The sequence below is a fragment of the Cheilinus undulatus genome, linkage group 21, assembly GCF_018320785.1.
Source record: "Cheilinus undulatus linkage group 21, ASM1832078v1, whole genome shotgun sequence".
In the NCBI taxonomy this organism is placed as follows: domain Eukaryota; kingdom Metazoa; phylum Chordata; class Actinopteri; order Labriformes; family Labridae; genus Cheilinus; species Cheilinus undulatus.
Window position 1 is genome coordinate 4,062,903 of NC_054885.1, and position 17,857 is coordinate 4,080,759.

Genomic DNA, 17,857 nt, shown 5'->3' on the forward strand with positions numbered 1-17,857 from the left:
TTGCTGTTAATGATGCAAAAAAACATAAAAAATGTTTAATTACAAAAACAAAAATTACACATTTACCGTTTTACACCAATTTTGCCACATTCTAATTCGTTTTCATCAGTTTTCCCACCAATTCAACACATTTTTTGCTAATTAAAACCCATTTTTGTCTATTTTAAATCTTTTCCATCACTTTTTCGGCCTATTTTTGCCATTTCTTGCCACTTCATGCCAATTGTTTCCTGCTGACCCATTATTGCCACTATTAACCTCTTTTTATCAATGCATTTATGCCCATTTTGCCCATTTTTGCCAATTTATCCAATTTCTGCCATTTATGCCTATTTCTCTGCCTCAGTTAACCCTTACTTTGCCACTTCAAACCAATCCCGGCCACATTTTAATCCACTTTTACCACTTTTTATGCCTGTTTTTGCCACTTTAACCCGTTATTGCCATTTTTGCTTACTTTTTGACACTTTTATCTAATTTATGCCACATTTAACCCATTTCTGCTGCTTTAAAAATCCCATTTCACCACCTTTTTCATCAATTTTTGCCATTTTGTTATGCCATTTTAATTCTGTCTTAAAGCAAAGGTTTTTACATTTTTAAGAAGGCTATATACTACGACACAAAATATTAAAAAATATTTGATTAAGAGTGGTCATTATGCAGGTTGAATATAAAATATAAATATTACAGCTTACCTTTACAGTGGGTCATGATTTTGCTGTCCTCCATGGTTCCCCATCTTGGCTGGGCTCCAGAACACTCTTCCCTTTAGCTCCCTTATCGGCGGCCGTGTCTGCACGTGACTATTCTTGATTGTGCATGTCTGTGTTCAGCCACCTTCAGGCACAGTGGGGGTCCCAGTCTCTGGCACCTTTATTTTGGGGGTTGCAGGCTGAAAAGGTTGAGAACCCCTGCATTAAGGAGCCGTGGTGGACTTATCACTGTGGCTGCAGGGAAACTGACACTAAGGTGTGCTGAAAGAGAAAATAAAACACGAAATTAGTGGTAATTTAATGCACTTATGGATCTTGATTATTTGCAGATAATCATGTAATGCAGACAGTCCTAATTTCATTTAAGCTTATGCTTTTTTTTTATTGTGGTATCGATAGATTAGACATTGTGGATGCATGGAGGGAACTTAGAAACTCCATTAGAGTTGAAATTTCATTTAAAACCTCCCAACTTCCTTTACCTTTGTTATGTTTGAACCTTTCTCTGATTGTTCTGCCTTCATCATGTAGACCCCATGGTCAGTGTTTATCTTGGTTTGATGATTTTAACGTCCACTTTTGTTTTCAGGTGCTTTATTTTGTCTTAATTTCTTCTGTTAGTGACTCATCGATATTCTATATGAGGGTTGCCCCCTCAATGATTTCTTGAGAATAAATATCAATTAATTGATTGATTGATTGATATTGTGTTATGAGTATTATGCAGTTTGCATGGTTATCAGCAGTCATTTTGTTTCTATCACTAAAAGTCAGGGGCGGCAGTTGCTCAGTCTTGGGTTGGAAACTGGAGAGTCATGGATTCAAGTTGAAGCCGGTACAAATTAAGAAACTGGACTAGTAGCTGAGAGGTGCCAGTTCACTTCCTGAGTGCTGCTGAGGAGCTCTTGAGCAAGGCACCAAAGGACTAAACCACTCTTCAATGCAGCAGCCTCTTACTCTAGCATCTCTCCATCAGTGCAGCTACACAGGATCCTAAACATCAGGGGTCATCAAGTACATCTGCACAAGGGCCAGATTTGGTCTTGACAGAAACTCTGGGGGCCCGACTTTCAAGTACACAAAAATTTAATAAATATTTTGGTCTGGCCAACAAATTATTTTATTAGTATTTGTATTTTCTTTCAAAACGCAGGACATTTTTAGGCATTACCAGTGAGATCTATCTCTATTATCTATTATGCAGCAGGCCACAAGGAGACAGGCCTGACAACAGAACTAGCTGGGCCCCTGAAAATCCCAGAGAATGGGCCCTCCACAACTGTGATTTAATACCAGTATTAGCTAATTCATTTTAACCCCTTTTTGCCTATTTAACCCAATTTTAGCCATTCTTTAAACCTTTTAAACCACTTTTCCTGCATGTTTTATACACTTTGTGCCACTCATCAATTTTTGCCACTTTTCTTTTACTTTTGCCACTTTTTCATTACGTCTTTTAACAATAGTTGCAACTTTTAACCAATTTTTGCTACTTTTCACCTATTTTTTTGCTACTCTTTAACCCCCTTTTGCAACTTTCCTGACAATTATTTCCCTTGTGTGCCACTGTTGAACCCCTTTTCACTAATTTGCCAGGCTATTTTTGCCACTTTTAACCAATTTTTGATAGTTTTTGCCCCTTTTTGCTTCCTAAACCAAATTTATGCCAGTCTTTAACCCATTTCAACCACTTTTCCCACATATTTTATCCCCTTTGAGCCACTCTTTTATCAAGTTTTGCCACTTCTCTTATATTTTTGCCACTTTTTAATCCATTTTCATTGTTTTTTTTTAACTAGTTTTGTAATTTGTAACCAATTTATGACACTTATTGCCCATTTTTCCCTCTTTAACCAATTTTGCCACATTTGAAGCTCTTTTCACCACTTCACCCAGTCATTTTTGCAGCACTTCTGCCAACCTTAACCCTAATTTTAAATATCTACTAATTATGACAGTAAAAGTTAGTAAAAAAAGATCAAATGTTAAGTCATTTCTCAAACTATTTCAATATTCATTGTTTGTGGGATGGATTTAACAGCTGCAGACATTTAAAGCCAAAGGATAATCTTAAAACCACAGCATCTTTTCTGAATTAAATGATCCTTCAGGGGCCGGACAGGAAGCTTTGGGGGGCCTGATATGGCCCCCGGGCCACCAGTTGATGATCAATGCTATCCGTGCATGTGTGCTGCAATAGCTGAGTGTAAAAACTGAATTTCCCCTGAAGGGATTAATAAAGTAAATCTTCTTCCTCAGCTTGGTTCAACAGAAAAGCTTCTCCTCTCCTCTATCTCAATAGAAAGCAAACAAAACTCCACCACAAAGATAATGCATATCAAACATGTTTCAAGGATAAAGGTGCATATGTTTTGGTTGTTTTTGCCCTGAGCTCAAACAAGCAATCGCTGAACTGAATCCCTCTCTGCAGCACTTGGAAAGAGCAGAGTGCACCGCAGGCTGGACATGAAAGAAGCCCGTCCACAACTGAGCAGCACACAAAGCCCGGCTCATGCAGACGGGGGCAGGCGGCCGCAGACAGACAGACCCACAGATAAGCAGACAGACAGGAGAGCAGACAGGCGGCATGCCCACCCAGACTGCCTCTGATGAAAAGCCGAGTTCTGCTGAGGAGCTCGGCACACAGAAACAAAAGCTGGCGAGCAAAGAAACAACGCCCTCAATGTCTGATTGAGACTGAGAGAAAACAACCTGACTGTATCTGTTGATCTCCATCTTTCTATCTTTCAGGCTTTGTCATCCTTTCTGAAAAAAATCAGCTCTGTTTCCTGACAGACTGAACCTGCAGACAACTGTCTCTTCTCTGTTATCTCCTGTCTGGTGCTTGCAGGATATTTGAATCTTCAGACAAAGAAACGTCAAAAATAAGTGGAGCTTTCAGTCTTATTTACATTTCCCAGACAGCACCAAATCCTGAGTTAGAATTAGCAACGTAAGCCCTTCTTTAGAGCCAGAATCAGACAGAAAATAACATTTTCTGCAATCAACAGGTCAGGAGTGAGCTCAGACATTTGAAATTCTGGATGCAACAGTCACATAGAAGGCAGACAATGCCGGCAACTTGATGCATGTGGGACAGCAGTAATGCACCGTTAAAGCGTGTGTGTCACCGAGTGCACTGAGGCATGGAGAAAGGAAGAAAAGGGTTTGAAGAGGAGAGAAAAGGGGGTGCAGGGGCCTAAAGGGAGGGCAACAGACAGCCGGGAGGAACTTGGGCGAGGGAGAAGGGTGACTTGCATGAGGTGACATCATCCTTCATTTGAATAATCCCCCAGCCTGGGAGGGGATTGGCTGCATTTAGAGAAAGCAGAGTTCCCCCTGCTATTCGCTGTTCATCCCTTTCAATTTCAGCATGGCGCGCTGGTGAGGAATGCTGCCTTCAGGGACCCGTAGTAACATCCAGTATCTGCGGTTTTAAAATGAAACGGTTATACTTTGAAAACTGGGATCTCACTGCAACTGTGTGATCCTTACTCATCACCAACACCATGCACATTAAGAAAGTTTTTTTCTAGTTTGCACTATTTTAGTTTTATTTATCATCCTGGTATGCTCCACTGCTGCCTTATTATTAAATCTATGCATACACATATAAACTACAATAGTTTCAGCTTTTCAGTGCAGCTTATTCCTGCCAAATCTGCTTCACTGTCTTACTTTTGGCTCTGTTTATCTACTTTTCACTTGTATATATAAAACCCTGATTCCAGAAAAGTTGGGACGCTGTGTAAAATGTACACAAAAACAGGAGTCAATGATTTAAAAATCTCATTAGCCCATATCTTATTTGCAATAGAACATAAACCACATATCAGATGTTAAAGCTGAGACATTTTACCATTTCATTAAAAATATGAGCTCATTTTGATTTTGGTGGCAGCAGCATATCTCAAAAAAGTTGGGACGGAGCCGTGTTTACCATTGTGTTTCATCTCCTCTTCTTTTAACACAGTCTGGGGAAGTGAGGAGACCAGTAGCTGGAGTTTTGGCAGAGGAATGTTGTTCCATTCCTGTCTGCTCAACAGTCCTGGGTCTTCTTTGATGCTCCAAGAGTTTTCTATTGGTGAAAGGTTGTTCAGGACCCAGACTCTTCTCCTGTGAAGCCATGCTGTTGTGACTGATGTGGTATGTGGTTTAGCATTGTCTTGCTGAAAGAGAAATTGCCTGGATGGGAGCATATGCTGCTCTAAAACCTCTCTCTACTTTTCAGCATTGATAGTTCCTTTCCAGATGTTAGAGCTGCCCACGCCATAGGCACTAATGCAACCCCATACCATCAGAGATGCAGCCTAGTGTAAATGTTCATCGACTCAAACTCTGACTAAAAATGTTTGTCTACAGCCTTTATTTCCATGACAGAAACTAGACTAAGACTAACAAAAATAGATCTGTGATGACTAAAGCTGACAAAATGAAGTTTAGTTTTTGTCAAGATGACTAAAACTACACTAAAATGTATTTTAGTTTTTGTTGGACATTCAAAATCTGTGATATTTCTCCACAGTGGGTAAATCTGAAAAAACAACGAAGCTGTAGCTATTCTGCCTCTCAGCTGTAGAAAGCAGGGGCCCCAGGTTTGGCAGAGAGCAGAGAACACACTACCATGACTTAGTACCAGATTTAGGCAAGAAAATAAATGCTTGGGCTAAAACTAGAGTAAAATGTTTTTGAGTTTTTGTCGACTAAAACTAAAAAGGGCAGAAATGACTAAAATGTGACTAAAACTAAAAGACATTTCATTTAAAGAGTAAAACTAAGACAAAAATTAAAAATAGCTGCCAAAATTAACACTGAGATGCAGGCTGTAGAACTGAGCCAGGATAACAAGCTGGATGGTCCCTCTGCTCCTCAGTCCTCAGGACACAGCGTGTGTTGTTTTCAAAAAAGGAAATTCAAATTTTGACCATCTGACCACAGAACAGTTTTCCATTTAGCTTCTGTACATTTTAATTGAGCTTTGGTCCAGAGAAGATGATGGTGTTTCTGGATCCTGTTCACATTTGGCTTCTTCTTTCCATGATCCAGATTTAACTGTCATCTGTGGATGGCACGGCTGACTGTTTGGATTTCTGGAAGTGTTCCTGAGCCCATGCAGTGATTTCCAGTACAGAACCAGGTCGGTTTTAATGCAGTGGCCCCTGAGGGCCCAAGAGCACCAGAATCCAATATTGACCTTCATCCTTCTCCCTTGCTCACAGAGATTTCTCCAGATTCTCTGAATCTTTTGATGATATTATGGACTGTAGATGGTGGGACATTCGAAGCCTTCACAGTTTTGTGTTGAGGAACTTTATTCCAAAATTGTTCCACAATTTTTAGACACAGTTTATAGACACAGTTTTTTGCAGATAGGGAAAACACTGCCGATCTTTAAATCTGAGAGACTCTGCCTCTCTAAAATGCTCCTTTTATACCCAGTCATGTTACTGACCTGTTACCAATTAACCTGATTAGTGGAACAATGCTCCTCCATCTGATTCTCATTCGTAACACTTACTTTTCCAGCCTTTTGCTGCCCCATCCCTACTTTTTTGAGATGTGGTGCTGTCAAGAAATTCAGAATTAGCTAAGATTTCATGATGAAATGGATTTCTGCTGCCGTATTCAGATGGTAGGGTCAGAATTTGGCACAAACAATGTGAAAGGGTTGACAGACCAATAACATCCATGGCAGTTTCTATAATTCAACCTTCGTTCCTATATAGATGCTCATTTTGAACTTTAGCTCGTTGTGTTGACCATGTCTATGTGCCCAATGTGTTGCAACGTGATCGGCTGATTAGATATTTACATTAATAAGCAGTTGAACAGGTGTACCTAATAAAGTGATCTGTAAGTGTATTTCTTGCATTTAGATGCTATCTATCTATCTATCTATCTATCTATCTATCTATCTATCTATCTAGGTAAATGTTTTTAGAAGGCAGTTACACCCTGAGTATCATCAGACAAATATAAATACAGATCACTTTGATGACTGGCAGGGCCTCTGTGTTCTTCACATGTACTTTCTTGTTTGGTGGTGTGAGGATGTGCCAGCTTTGCCACACATGACACGCTGAACAACCATTTCACCCTCCATCTATTTACCATCCTATCAGCAGGCCTAGACTACAGAGGAAGCTAGATGGACACAGCCTTGATAAACATAATCCTAAGTGTTTGCTATCTTTCTCTGATGATAACTATTTTGATTTCACTGACACACCCAGGAAAGCTTTGCAGGGTGGATCCCTGCTGCGCAGAGACATCACTCATGATGGATGTTTGAACTCAACAAACAGGTGTGACTGATGATGGTTTAATAACTTCTGCATTTCATTTGGGTTTGTCAGCACCTCTAGGCATGGCTGGCATTAACCTGACATGGATACCAGATGAACTATTAACACCCTGTCCTTAATTACTGCTTTAGTTAAGCTTACATATTAATTTCCAGGTGCCAGTCAGACCACTTAAATATGTGCTTTGACACACTCAGTGAATTTAATTCAAGTGTTTCCAGGTCAGTTTTATTTACCTGAAGAGCTTAGGGGGAGGGTAGGTACTGGTTGCTCCATGACCAGGTTCTGCAGCCTTCAACTGTCACAATCTGCACCAGGATATCCCACAGCAAACTGTAACAATCCTCAGAGCACATCCTCTGCATCATCCAAGCAGGAGAGGAGCCACAGCGTCACCTTAAAACCCAGAATGGGCAGCATGGGACTAGGAGAGCTTGGTTGACCCAGGGAGACAGCCAAGGCTCCTCGACTTTAGCTGTTACCACCGTCAGCCCTGACATGGTTCCATAATGAGCTCGTCCCATGGGAAGACCGGAGGGATCTGGTAAAGAAAAAGGCAAAGTATTCAGACATGGGAACTGACAGGGATGGAAGACTTGCTGTATACCTGTGGATGTGAGGTGTACAGAGGTCGGCAGGGAAGTCTCACATAATAATACAACCCCAATTCCAAAAAAGTTGGGGCGCTATGCAAAATGTAAATAAAAACCTCAAAAACTCATATTTTGTTTACAGTAGAACATGAACAACATGTTAGATGTTGAAACTGAGATATTTTACCATTTCATGAAAAATACTTGCTAATTTGAATTTGTTGGCAGCAATATACCTAAAAAACAGGGACATGAAAAATAGCTTGATGAGCATTTTGCAACTAACAGGTTAATAGACAACAGGTCAGTAACATGACTGGGTATAAAAGGAGCATTTTAGAGAGGCAGAGTCTCTCAGAAGTAAAGCTGGTCATCAAAGCTGGATAATGTAAATAAGAAGCCATATGAGAACAGGATCCAGAAATGCTGCCATCTTCTCAGCACCAAATCTCATTTTAAATGGAAAACTGTTGAAAGCCTTTTTAGAAACCACAGATGCACAGTCCTGCAGCCTATAGAAGAGCGGGACCATCAGGCCATTGCATCCCTCAGGGAAGGCCTTGACTATAACAGTAAGTCAATGCCGCAATCCATCACAGCAGCATGGCTTCATCGTAGGAGAGTCCGGCTGCCTAACTGGTCTGCTTGCAGCCCAGACCTTTCATCAACAGAAAATGTTTTTCCTGATAAAACAAAAAATCTGACAAAGAAGACCCAGGACTGTTGAGCAGCTAGAATCCTACATCAGACAAGAATGGGACAACATTCTGGTCTCCTCATCTCCCAGATGCTTACAGACCAAGGGTTGATATTAACCGATACTGGTTTTTATGGGCCAGTTTCACTGCCAATCATTAGTAGTGCATGAGACCGAAAACCAAAATTTGGAATCAATATGTATTTGTTATGGCAAAAAAAGTACTAAATGCAACAAAAGGAAAACTGTATGTTAAAAAAAAAATTAGCACTTTGTCAGCAAAACAGGAAGTGATGCTGTACACTTCCTATCATATTTGTAGGACACTAGCCATAGACAGAGTGATTGTAGTTCTCTTAACCTAACCTTGGTGTTGATGTTTTGTGGGTGACATTTGTTTTATCTTTGACAGAAATTATTGTATAATTTCAATGGACATTTTAAGTTTCTGTATTTCTGTGAACTTCGATTGTAATTCTCTTTCCTATATGTGATGGTTTGCACAGACTGTGCTGCTTTCTTGTAAAGTTAAATGTATATATGATATGCCTGTAAATGTTTGTTTTTAGCCTGGACCCCAGGGAGACTAGCTGTGCTCTAGGGTACAGCATCCAAATTAAATAAACAAATAAACAAATATGTCAGTGCCACCCAGGCCTCAGTGCTGATTGGCTGATAGTTATGGGACATCAATCCATGCAGGGAGCCAGACCTATACAACATGAAGTGACACATATCATAAAGGTTAAATAACTTTTGAACAATAAATCCAAGCCTCTTACTTCCCTCTTTATCTTTAAGCAGGCCTTTGTGCATTGCTAATAACGCTAACCTCTGCCCATCTCCACTTCTGAGAGACTCTGCCTCTCTAAAATGCTCCTTTTATACCCAGTCATGTTACTGACCTGTCACCGATGAGCTGAATTAGTTGGAAAATGCTCTTCCAGCTGTTTTATATTAGTGCCTCTTACTATTCCAGCCTTTTGTTATCCCGTCTCAACTTTTTTGAGGTGTTCAGAAAGAGGTAATTTTTTTAATGAAAGGTTAAATGTCTCAGTTTCAACATCTGATATTTTTATGCTCGCTTGTGAATAAAATCTGTATTTTTGGGATTTAATCATTGCATTCTCTTTTTATTTACATTTTACACAGCACCCCAACTTTTTTGAATTGCATGTAAGTGGCATATTAACCAGTACAGCTAAGCTTTACTGATTTGTATGACAAAGACTGTAAAAATAAGAATTTTGTTATCTTTTGGCAAGAGCTTGCCTAGCTTATGGCTAGTCAATGCTAAGCTAATTCTCTTTTCATATTTTTCATCATGGCTGTATAAATGTTTACCAGTTTCACCACAATACACTTTGACATATTTCCCATATTTTCAAACTGTTCAGTTACATTGGTCACTAAGAGGGATAGCTTCATTTTCGATGGTTAACTACTATTTTAATGTCGTTTTTAATGCTACAAATACGAACATGCTACAAAAATGTCAGGTGTTAATGTTTCCGACATTCTCCGGGTGCCCTGAAGGCGGCAGCCCCGGTCTCTCCTCCGCCTGTCCCTCCATCCGTCCTCCGGTCTACTATCGTGTTTGTGAATTTGAGCGGAGTGGAGCTTCATTCTCCTCCTTTCTTCCTTTCAGTGAACGCGCATCACTTGAGAAACACAGCGGCGCTCGAGACTCACAAGTTTCTGTTCCGTCGGCTCGGCTCTCTCTTCGCTCCGTTCAGCTCAGCTCTCGGTGCTCTTCCCGTTTTTTTCTTCCTCCTCCCGGTTTCATTTTTATCCTCACTTTCTTTTTTCCCTACTCGAGGATTCAGTCGGGGTGTGCTGCTGCTAACACAGGGCGTAGCTGGGAGAGGATTTTGCTAGCACGCCGCGGCACTGACTGGTAAGAAGGAGAGGTTTGTTTTAGCTTTAGCTAGCATGCTAACGTCAGTTTGTAAGTAAATGCCAGGCTAATTAACGTCATTTTTAAAGTTAACGTTATAACCGTTGTGGGCGTTGGAGCTTCTCTTGTACTTACACTGGTACTACATGTGCTTCTTCGTCTTTACGCTCAGCAGCACGTCGGATTTGAAGAGTACTTCTGTGTTTAATTGTATTTCTTTAAACCCAAACACGTCTAAAATGCTTTGTTTTAATGTTAAATGATGTTTTTGTCGGTTTTCAGGCTCATTTTAATTCCTGTTGTAAGGGGCTGATGGGGCGGTGGCAGCCTGCATGGTAACATGAAGTGCTTAACAGACCTCTCAGGCTAAAACAAACCAGATTAATACCTTTAACATGAATTATTTGTGATTTTTAGAGCGCAATGCCTCTTTGTGTAATCATTTTTGCCTGCCTTTTCCCTCCTTCAACTTTTTTTTTCCTCCATATCTCCCCTCCTTCTCCATCCTCCATCGCGGATGCCCATTGTTCTGTGATGGGCCAAGTGCTGAGAAATGTTTCACTCGCCTCAGGGGGGAAGAACCGGCAAATTAAGCTCTTATAATTGTGCAGATGCCCATTCTGATTTCATATAAACAGAATAACTGTGGGCCATTTGTGCCTTTTTGAAGCTATAATTTCTTCAGACCCTGGAGGGGGGTGTGTAGAGCTGAAACATTTCTTAGTGTGATTTTGCACAGACTCAATCAGAGGTGATTAATGTTACCCCCAAAAGTGATGAGCTATTGTGGTGTGAGAGTTAAAGCTGGAGGCGCCTGTAGCTGCGCCTTCACTTACTCTGTTTGGTGGGTGAGTGAGTGCAACAAGACAGATTACACTCCCCTCTATAGAACAATGGAGAGGAGAAACACTGCCAGTTCCCAAAGCCTGCCCAAGAGCATTTAATAAACTGCAAACATGCAAGCATTAAAAAAAACCTTTATCCTTAACCCACAACCTTTTTCTCCTCCCCCCAAAGCGGGACAAATTGTCTTCATTTTTGTGGGCATGTGCTGGTCAATAACGTGTGGCCATTGATCCTGAGGTATTGATTTTATTCTGAGTAAATGGCATGCCCTGGCCACTATTATGAGCACTTTTCAGGAAGGCTTGGCTCTCCAGGCTCTCCAGGACTCTTAAGTCAGAGGTGGGTTAAGCCATCAGCGAGTCCGCCTCCTCTGTGTGCATGGATGAGAGAATGGCTGACTCACAGTGTTGGTGGATGAGGCAGGAAAATGGAGGCGGTCTAATGCAATCAAATGCAATTAAATTTAGCTGCTATAAAAAAATCTGTTTTCATTAAGTTATTGAAGATGGTCCTAAAAAGATTATTTGAGGAGGATGTGGATTACACCCTGGGGGAAATTTCTATCTGGAGGGGATTTGTCTCTGAGAGGGACCATACTTGAATAAATGAAGCAGATTATTTTAACTGAGAAAAAATATGTACAAAAAATGGGTCAAATCATCTCCTTCCTGGGCGAGATCCTCCTGTAGTTTCATCTTCTCTTTGTTGCTGTTAGTGTGCTTTAAAGGGGGTGTTTCACTTTGTCTCCTGCCACTATCAGATCTATGGAGCGAGACAGAATGAGGGATCTACAGCGTCAGCTTCATCACAGTGAGAATGAAAGCACAATGCTGGTGTCTGATAAAATCCTACATACAAAAATGTAGATTGTAAAGCTGTAACGGGGATGAAAGTAATCCTGGAGTGGCTCTAGAAGCTATGATGTAGTCATTTTTGTTCTGACCAATCAGTCGATCTATAACCTCCTGAGACCTGAGCCTTTGTTTGGAGATTATTTTTATTTTCTCCCACTTATTTGGGATAAATACGGTCTGATAAGTTAAAATATCAGTCTTGTTGTTGAATAAGAATTTTGGGAAATTTTCCTTTCCAAAACCCCCAGAGATTCCATAATTTAAAAAAAATCATATTTTTAAAGTATCTCATGAAAAGTACCCAAATATTTCTTTAGATTAGGGGTGCACAATCTATTGGGCCGATAACAGGAAATTATTACGTTATTCCGATAAGTCCGATATCATGACGACTAGCCCCGATAACATATATATTTTTGTTAGTACGGCAGTGCTGGTGTTTGTTTTCTTTCTCACGAGACTACACATTCCGAAACAGCAGGCGGCGCTGCAGTACACGACCCGCTGTTAAGTACCAGAGAAGAAGAGGAAGGAGCCCCTGTGCTAAAATGCTAACAACATGGCTGTGTGTGTAGAATTTGCCCTGCACAGGTTGCAAAGAGTAGAAAGAAGTCCTTGACGGATCTTAGAAGTCACTTAAGAGTCATCTTCCTAACAACGTTAAAACGAAGCGGCAGCAGCCACTAGCCTCAGCCGCAGGCATTAGGACCGAGTCAACGGCTAATACCAGGCACAGCACTGATCGTAAGCAGGCATTGAAAACTGCTGAAAATTTGCCAGAGCCAAAAGGCGCAACGTTATAATAACAAAGTCAGTTTGACAGTCTCCTGATCCATTACTACTTTCATAAACGTAAACCTGCCTGCTCTGTTTGACATGGTTTTATTCAGTCTGATTGACGTTAGGAACAGAAGTTTAGCCACAGACCACGGTGGACTTTACATTCTTCACCTATCCCTGATATGATTTATGTAAGGGCATATTTTTAATCTTTATGTAAAACATCAGCTCGCTTAAATTCTGGCTTCAGCAGCAAAAAAAAAAAAAAAAAAAAAAAAAAAAAAACCCAGACCCCCAAATATCTCCATTTGTTAAGCATAACAGCCAGTTATCATTTGGTTTTTATGGGGGGAAAATTGTCAGTTGTTTGTGTATGTTGTACTTGGTACAAAAATGTTTAACTAAAAAAGCTAACTATAATAACAGTTACAAAGTCAGAATAGTTCTTTGTCTTTTGAAAAACACAAGTAATATTAGTTAAAATTAGTTACAAATATCTTTGCTCACTACATATCAACCCCTTCTTACCCCCAGATGTGCATAAACACATCAGATAAACTTCTTTTGTTAAATCAACAATTGAAAAAAATGTATCGGTTATCGGCCATCAGGAGTAGGAAATTATCGGTTATCGGTATTGGTTCAAAAAAATAGTTATCGTGCATCACTACTTTAGATAGTCCTCAAATCTTTCAGTGAAAATTCCTCATAAAGCCTGAAAATTCCAATAAAAATTTCCCAGAAAATTCCATGCAAATTTCTAAAAATTGCAAGGAAATGTCCCAAATTTTAAAGTAATTTCCCCCTTAAATTTATTGGCAAATTCTTGAAATTTTCAAAAACATTCTCCAAAATTCCGTGAAAATGATGGAAAAAACCCCCAACCCCCCCTAAAGTTTTCAAAGAAAAATGCTGAAAAATTTCTAATGACAATCATGAACCCCAAATTCCCAATCCAGTTCCCCCAAAATTTGATAATAATTTCCCCATATTCTCATGAAAATGCATTTAAAAATTTAGATAAATTCAAATCCACGAAACCCTCCAAAAAAAATACAAATGTATCCTCTTAATTTCCATAAAAATACTTTGATAACTTCCAAGCAGATTCCCTGAAATATCCAAAAGGCAAATTATCCCAGCATTTCAAGCAAATACCTTCAACTTAAATGGACATTTTGGACAATTATGACATCAATTCTAATACCAAAAATCATTGCTATAATGTAGGAAAGCCAAAATGTAATCTCCTCATAGGTGGACGCAGGGTCTTAGGAGGACAATGATGTTCAAAGTAACGTATTATTCTCATAGTTGAATTAATAGACTCAGAAACACAAAGAGATATTTGTTCAACACTAAACTGTTTTTGCTCTGACAAATTCATTTTTATTCATTGGAATTTGCTAGTTTAACATATTATCTATAAAAGGGAACACTAAACTGGCTATACATGACAGTTTTTAATATATGACACCACCTCTTTCTATGGAGGCATGATAGTGGATTTTTGCTGATATTAGATATGCCAGATTGACAAATTAATTTTATTACAGTTCAGATCTAACCTGAGTCCTTAAAGGGGATGTATTATGCAAAAATCACCTTTTCAGGCTTTTCTAACAAAAATATGTTCCCCTGACCAGTCCAAAATCCCCTCAAGTACCAGAAAAATCCACTCCCTCCCCCTCTCTCTTCCTCCACCTTTCAGAAAAACTGTGCTGAAACAAGCTGTAGTCAGATTTCCCCTCATGATGTCATGTGGGGAGTTAGCCCCGCCCCCAGGTTCGGTTGGCCCTCCCTGCTTGGTAGAAAGTTCCGCCCCTTCTCCTGATCAGCACAGCCATACCCATTTCCTGAGAGGGGCGGAGTCAGACAGCTCCGTAACAGTTAAAGGCACAAACACAGAAACAGCTCGTTCTGAGCAGGTGGTGGTTTTAGACATGCCTATCAGAAATGCCATATTTATAAATTCATTTTAGTAAATACTGATATCTGATTATAGCTCAGATCTTTAACTTCAGTCCTGACCCTCGAAGCTGATTGGTCCTGCCACTTTCTTACATGGCTCAATCTGTTCAGATGGGAGTTTGCAAGATGGATAAACCCGTGAGAAGCATGGAAACGGGTGAATCAATCTGCTTTGCAAAGTTAAAGTTCCTGTGCATTGATAGTATGGTTGCAAGATGTGCAAGAATGCTGACTAGACATGATTAGAGTATAAACATAAGTATGTGGGCAGTTTTACATGAGATAGACAAGAAAATTTAAGATGGTTTACATCAATTAGTGCAAATGTGAATATAAAGTGAGTTTTGACCACAGTGAGCTCTCCTCACAGTATTGGAGCCACAGTAAAGCTGTAAGAAACAGTGTAAGATATTGTATATAAAGCAGGGCTAAGGTACTTGTTGAATTAAAATTCTAGTTTCTGTGACTGTAATGCCAATTTGCAAAAGCAAACTGCTACTACAGTGACTTCAGAAAAACGAACAAACATGGAGGACCGTTTATATCCTCCTATTTATGTTCATCGCGATGTTTATTAGCTGTTCAAGATGCAACATCTGGTTGATGCAAGCCTGCCCCACTGAAATTGGGACTAAATCGTCTTGTCTGTCTAAGGGGTAACCATTATTAATTGTTCAGGGCAGATACTTATTATTATTAGGTTTTGAGAAAGATAACTGTTATTTGGGACATATAATGTTGAATTTACAACATGTTGCAGAACAAAAACAATCCATTCAAAGAAACTCTAGAAAAAAATGTACAGCAGCATACAGTGAGATTTTAGATACAATGACAAACTAAAGTAGTTTCAGGAGATTGTAAATTTACCCTGATATAAGTTTTGCATTCAAGATTTGACCCAGATTCGTAATTATGACTAACAGAATAGAAATAGATCGAGACTTTGGAGAGTGAAAACAGAGCTAGTGGGAAAGACACTTAAATACGCTGCCAAAGTGTGACACTTTATGATGAATTATTTTTATTGTTGATGGAAACATATAATGATAATTGGCCAAATAATGACTGCAGGCTTTGTTAATCTGCCAGGCTGATAATCAGTCAACCCCTGGTGGGTAGCCAGTTGTATGTGGCATGTATTTGGAAAATAAGTTAATTGTTAAAGTTTTTATTTTCCCTTAGAAAATCCTTACCTTTCAGTGGTTCCAGCTAATAAATCACAAGGAATTGCCGCTTTCCTTTGTGACTAAAAGCTGAATATGTTGGGATTTCAAACTTGCCAGGTAAAAAAATCGATTTGAATAAAGCCATCTGGATTCTGGGAACCATTTGTCTTAATTTACTGACATCCTATTGACACAGAGATAAATGAATTAATTGGGAAAATGGTTGGCAGATTAGGAAAATAAGGAGTCTGTGCCAAAATGCAATTAATTGATAATGTGGCTGACGGTTCTTTGTTGCACTTACAGCTGCACAATGATCAGAGCCTTTATGGTAATGGGCCTCTTCTGTTGGGATAATTTTCTGAAGAATATGCTTAAAAACTGTTGAAGAATATTTTCACCATGATTGTCTGTCTGTGTCTGTGTTTCTGGGCGATTTAATCTCTAGTAATGGATTTCGCCTCCAGCTGGCCTCTTGACTGCCTCGGTCATAAGAGGGTAGCTGATTGTGGCTTTAATAGACCTGTGTGTCAGCCGCCTCTCAGCCTCAGGACTGGTGTGGGCTGGCTGTGTGACTCAGAATGAAATGCCCTCCGCCATCCCTCAACTTTTCAATTGTGACAAGGGCAGGCCTGTGCCTCTGGTCCTTGGGGTTTTTTCACTCTGAACCACTGACCCTTGCACGTCTTGGCGCTATTAAAAATTACCAGCATCATCACAAGCCTTGTTCTAATCCTGGGCAACAGCAGCACAATAGGGTCTTGTTTAGAGATTAACCAAAACAACAACAGACACTTTATGTTCCTCTGTTGTCTGGGTGATTGAGGCTTGAAGAAACTGCCCCTGACACTGCAGTGAAGATAAAGCGGAGATAAACTGTGCTGTCGTCTGTGCTCCCAGTCACAGTTGTCAGGGCACGCAGTTGGCAGCTGGCGGCGCGGTTTTGAGACTGTATTTGCCAGCAGCTGCAGTAATTTGTTGTATTTGGACGCCCTGAATTCCTTTGGTGGGAGGATGGATAATGGATATGGTTCACAGCCGTGTTGCTAGGCTCCAGCACCAAATTTTCATGGCACAGTGTGTCAGCGGTGCCTGGTTGTTTGGTGTCATGCAGCCTTGGAGATGGTAAAAACTGGCTCACAACAGTGGCCGCTCTCTAGTCATTATAAGTTAGGTTAACCACTTGTGGCCTACAGATCGTGTGATCATAGATCTCTGTGGTGAAATAAAGTCTTTAAAGGAGCGTGGTTGTATATCAGTGATAACAAGCACGTGATGTTGAGCTGTGGGCAGTTGCAAGGCAAGAAGCACCCTTAAGGCCCATTTATTCTCCCTTTATGTACGAAAATGCATACGTCCTTTTCAAGCCATGTTACCGTCACTGCTCACGTACTTCAATGCGTCCTTTACGTTGGCATGGATGTTAACCAATACATCCACCGGGGGGGCAGCCCAGAGTCATAAGTTTATGACAACAACAAAGTCAAAAACAAACATGGTGACTGTGGAGGAGGTATTGATAATGTACCTCATGCATAAAAGATAAAAACAGAGGCAGCGTTTCTAACCATCTCGCACAACTTTTCCTCAAAAAGTTCCGTCATTGTTATTTCTTCTTTGTGTCTCACTAGAGCTACGTATCGGATATTGACAGCCAGCAACACTGCCCCCACGGTTTCTGGGTACTGCTCTGTTTGGCCCGTATCCATGAGCTTTATGGAAACGTGCAGAAATACAGAAGAAATGAACGTGGAGCATGGACAGAAGGCCCTTTAGGGGGCCTTTAGTGGGCACACTGTGTCCATCGCTGTATTTAAGAGCTGCAAAATTAAGGCAGAAATGGCAAAAGATTGTTTTGATTGATTCTGAACGATTTGCAAAAATAATCTATTTGCGATTTTTTTCACAATATTGCGATGCAATTTAATATGCGATTAACTTATGAATCAACTTGTGCATTTTTCAACAAATTCAAGCAATAAATCAATATTATAACGTACAGTCAGTCAGGAACACTCATTATACATTT

The 17,857-nt window shown here is 40.1% G+C and overlaps 1 protein-coding gene across 1 annotated transcript in view; it reads left to right on the forward strand.

Moving 5' to 3' along the window:
* Positions 1-9,898: 9,898 nt before the first annotated feature.
* The window catches only part of wu:fb95e10 (flocculation protein FLO11), a 57,280-nt gene continuing 49,321 nt past the window's right edge, over positions 9,899-17,857 (forward strand). Inside the window, exon 1 of the mRNA XM_041817535.1 lies at positions 9,899-10,208. The gene's annotated coding sequence lies outside the window, so the exon portion shown is untranslated. The remainder of the gene's footprint in view (positions 10,209-17,857) is intronic.